This window comes from Vombatus ursinus, unplaced genomic scaffold, assembly GCF_900497805.2.
Source record: "Vombatus ursinus unplaced genomic scaffold, bare-nosed wombat genome assembly UNPS02014884.1, whole genome shotgun sequence".
Taxonomy (NCBI): Eukaryota; Metazoa; Chordata; class Mammalia; order Diprotodontia; family Vombatidae; genus Vombatus; species Vombatus ursinus.
Window position 1 is genome coordinate 2,604,381 of NW_020954662.1, and position 4,890 is coordinate 2,609,270.

Sequence of the window (4,890 nt, forward strand, 5' to 3'; positions counted from 1 at the left end):
TGTCAGAGCTGGGAGGGCCCTTAGGACACAGGATGTCAGAGCTGGGAAGGCCCTTAGAACACAGGATGTCAGAGCTGGGACTGACTTCTTAAAATACGTATTCTAACCCTCCCATTTTAGAGAGGATAAAACTGAGGCCCAGAGAGGCAATGTAATTTGCATCAGGTTACACACAGAACTAGTAACAAGGTCCAGAAGGACCCTTTGCTCTCAGTCTAACACTCACTTTGAACTTCTCAGGGACACATCCCATGCCTCCCTCACTCCCCTTCCCCCTATCCTACAGGCCAGGACTGGCCAAGGCTCCCCATTTCAGGGGGAAGGAACCTTCCAGAGGGAATACACGTCAATCCCAGGGAAGGAGCGAACACTAAGTAAGGTGCTGGAGTGAGAAGCTCAGAAAGAGGCTGCAGAGCTGGTGGAATTCTAAGGGCCAGCCCTGCCCTCTAGTGGTAAGAGAGAAAAATTACTTTATTGTAAAAACCCTGGGACGGGAGGAAGGAAAGGGGGAAGACCAGAGCCTCGTAGCTTTAGAGCCAGAAGACCTGAGACAGCGTCTGCCCCTCCCCCTTCCCTCCCCACCCCCAGCCCAATTTACAAATGAGGAACCTGAGCCCCAGGGAGCTAAAGCCTCTTGTCCCAGGGTCGCACAAGAGTGGAGTCAGGATGTGAACCCAGGTCTTCAGGCTTCATCTGGTGTTTTCTCCTGTATGCTTGAGGGTTCTGAGTGGGATGAAGAGAACACTAGACCGGGAGATGTAGGAGACCTAAGTTCTAGCCTCGCCTCTGCCAGGAACTTGCTGTCAATGTCAATGAGCCTCTCTCAGCCTCAGTTTCCTCTTCTGTAAAATGAGGGAGCTGGCCCAGGCCACCTCTCAGGTCCCTTCCAGCTCCAAGTACTATCTTCCTAAGTACTCCACGGGTCCTTGAGATCTTTCACGGTCTCATTTTAGGGAGGAGAAAAAATCAAGTGAGTCGTCCAGTTGTACCAGTGGTAGACAGGAGAGCAGGGACCTAGAGCCCTTGGTTCCAAATCCCACGTGTTTCCCACTACATCACTGAATGAGAGGATTGGGGGAGGGGGGGTGGGCCCAGGGATGCTTCGTTGTTCTCCAAATCAAGTTGGTTCTCCTGGGGTCTGGGGAGAGGGAGGGGGAAAGAACAGGGCTTTCAAGCCTGATGGGTGGGGAAGAGGTAGGCATGAAGGACCTCATCTGAAGCAGACCTTCTGGGAACAGCCAGGTCATCTCTGGAGAGAGCATCCCCTGTCCGTTAGAAAAGAAATCAGCGGGATGTTCCAGCTCACGCTCTGTTGTAGTGATAGCTAGAGTGAGGCCTCAGGCCCCTTCCTTAACGGCCTCTCTAGGAGGGGAATCTGGGTATAGTGAAAAGAACATTGGCCTGGGAGTCAGGACTCCTGGCTTCTAGGCTCCTCTCTGCCCCTAAGTTGCTGTTAGTGTCCCTTCCCTTCAGTGGGACCTGGGTTGGACTCAGGGAACTCCAAAGTCCTTTCCCATTCTAAAAACTCATTCCTATTATCATATGATCTTATTTTACAATGGAGGCTTAAAATGACAGAGCCAAGATTTGATCTCAGGTTTTCTGACTTTAAATCCAATTTTCTTCCCATTATACTTGCTGCCCAGTTATTTGGGGGGGGGTGTCTTTCTTTGTATCCCCAGCACTTAGCTAAGTATCTGGCACACAGCAGGTGCTTAATAAATGCTTATCGATTTCCCGAGGGAAGACAGGAGCATATTGTTGTGAGGGGCATCCGAGGGGCATCAGGACACACTAGCGGGCCGAGCCCCTCTTTAGTTCACCTTTCTGCCCCTCGATGCCAGCGCTCACACACAACGTGACAGCCATTCATCCAGCTGCCGCAGCCTGGCCTATCAGCAGCTCAGCACTGTCAGATTAAGGGAGATGAAGGTCCTGTCTCAGGAAAGGCACCTTCATTGAGGAAGCAGGAGTGCCTCCTCCCGCCGGCCGCAGATGGAGAGGGTCCCACCCCGATCAGGGGAAGGCCGGCCAAGCGTGCTCAGCCTCTTAGATCCGACCTGGAAAGGGAGAGCTGGGAGCAAGCTCTGGGGGGAGGTGGGAAAACATACTGCGCTGGTGCAGAAGAAAGAGCAGACATTACCTGGCCACAGACAATTCCCTCTGCCCATCAGTGTCAGGAGCCTTCATTTTAAGGCCCAGTTTCACTATTGTACATACCTTAAGAAAATCATATCAATTCTTCACATCTCAGTTTCCTGATTTGGAAAATATGGGGTTGAAATAGACGATCGGTAAGGCCTATACCACCTCCGACACCTTATGTTCTAAGGTCCTTCCTGGCTATAACATTCTATGTTCTAAAGGCCATTATAGCTCTGATATTATATGTTCTAAGACAGATTCCAATTCTGACATTCTATGCTCTCAAGTCACTTCCCACTCTGACTTTTCCATATTTTAAAGGTATCCCTCCCCAGTCTTACACTCTGTGTTCTCACGGCCCTCCTAACTCTGACATTCTGTGTTCTAAGGGTCCTTCCAGCTCTGACATTGTGTGTTCTAAGGGTCCTCCCAGCTCTGACATCACATAGTTCTGTGATTGTGAGTGAAATTATCTCTGGAATCTAAGGAATGATATTTTTAATCATTGACTAGAAAGCTTCCAAGGTCCAGTAGGCTGATTAAATTAGGTTAAAACATTGTCAGCTCACTAAAGTTATTTGATAGACAGACACATAGATACATAGATACAAAGTATATTTACTCCATGTATTTGCCATGGTAAAGTTTTGCTCTCCCTCACAACAAACGTTCAGTGCAGAATGATTCCCCAGAGAAAAGATCAGCACATGCCCCAGGGAGGCCACACCACCTCATTATAAAATTTCAAAGTTAGAAAGAAGCTCAGAGTGCACCTGGCCTGACCTTTCTCTGAAGCAGCAGAGCTAAGAAAGGTAAAACAGAAAGCTTGTCTTCCACAAGGTAAACAGATTTTCCTCTCTCCAAGTCCCAGTTTCTTTTAAGCAGAGAACTTAGTTGATATTCAAGACCCTTCACAGTTTTAATACTCTATACTCTAAGTTCTTCTCAGCTCTGACAATTTGTGTTCTAATACCCCCTCCCCTCAGCTCTGATATCCTGTGTTCTAAGGGCCCTCCCAGTTCTGACATTTCATGTTCTAAGGACCTTCCCAGCTCTCATATTCTGGGTTCTAAGGGCCCTCCCTGCTCTGTCATTCTGTGTTCTAAGGGCCCTCCCAGCTCTGACATCCTGTGTTCTAAGGGCCCTCCCAGCTCTGACATCCTGTGCTCTGAGGGCCCTTCCAGCTCTGACATTAGATGTTCTAATGCCTATCCAACCCCTGACATCCTATGTTCTAAGGTCCTTCCCGGCTCCAATATTCTACGTTCTAAGGCCCCTTCCAGTTCAGGTCCTTGACAAGTGTCAGTCATCCTCAGGAGAAAAGAGACAAGGGATGAATAGACCGGTTTCCAATTCTGGCCCAAAACAAAGGAGATCTCTCCTAAATACAGAGCAAGAAGATGGGAAGAAAGGAGAACTCACTCACAAGAGGCCACACTGGACACTCTGACCTCCCTCCCTACAGGCCCTCCTCTCTGCTTAGCTGATGGCTTCCAGCCATCGATCCCTGCTTCCCAACCTGTGACCCTTTCAGCGCCAAATGATAAGGGTCAGGTAACAGAGATCACAAAGGACCAAAAGTCTAGTCCAAAGGGCTGAAGGTCAGGCATGGAAATAGAAAAAAAGACACGGTTTCCATTGTGCTGAGTCCAATAAGGAGATGAGGGCAGACTAGGAACGGAAAAGTTAGAGCATCATTAGCGAGATCTCTGAGGATCTAAGCACAAATTTACATTCATACGCACACTCTGTCTGATGGTGAGTTTTTTTTTTCCCTCCCTCTTCCCCCCTTTAATTAAAAACTATAAATGCCTTATCAAAAGCTAATTAAAAATACCAACATACTGCCAAGTGGCACAAAAAAAAAAAAAAAAAAAAAAAAAAGCTCAGTACAAATATCCGTTTATAACCCTGCAGCAGGCCAGGATGACACAGCGATTAGAGCCGCAGCGGAGGGGAAAGGGAAGGTGCCAGGATCTATGGCCACCGTCCTCCCCATCGGAAGGATTGATCATCCTGCAGGCCAAGGCTCTGCGCTCGAGTGCTTGGCTCCCTCCTGGCACCGTCAGCCACTCGGACAAGCGTGAGGACTTCCGAGCCACCAGCACGACCCACTACCCAACACAGCAATCCCTTCCAGGGTGTCCGTGACAGCTGGTCAGCCTGCCGCCACCTCGAACGCCCCAGTGACAGGAGCTCAGGATTGCTGGAGGCAGCAGATTCCATCCTCAGATGGCTTTGGTTGTTAAAAAGTCCTGCCAGCCCTTGAGTCAAAATCTCCCTTCCTGCACCTGGGAGAGAAACCAAAAGAAATCCAGAATCCTGATGACAGGAGACCTTGAGGAGCTGCTGTCCTGGATAGTGTCTGGCAGGAGAATTTCTGCCTCCAATCCCCACCTCCCCTCCCAGCCCCAATAGCCCTGGGTACGGTGTTACATGGTAGAACCCAAGGGTTCTAAGAAGAGGCCTTAGAAATGATCCTATCCCATTCTCAAGTGAAGCACAGCATGAAACTTGGAATGACTGAACATCTACTGTCAGAGCTGGGAGTCCTTAGAACACAGGATGTCAGAGGTGGGAGTCTTTAGAACACAGGATGTCAGAGCTGGGAGGGCCCTTAGAGCTCAGGATGTCAGAGCTGGGAGTCTTTAGAATCCAGGATGTCAGAGCTGGGAGGGCCTTTAGAACATAGGATGTAAGAGCTGGGAGGTACCTTAGAACAGGGGATGTCAGAGCTGGGAGGGC

General features: G+C 49.4%; 1 protein-coding gene across 1 annotated transcript in view; it reads right to left on the reverse strand.

Annotated features, from left to right (window-relative positions):
* Positions 1 to 4,890, reverse strand: part of LOC114028523 (rho guanine nucleotide exchange factor 10-like protein) — a 101,278-nt gene that overhangs the window by 43,940 nt on the left and 52,448 nt on the right. The window lies entirely within an intron of this gene.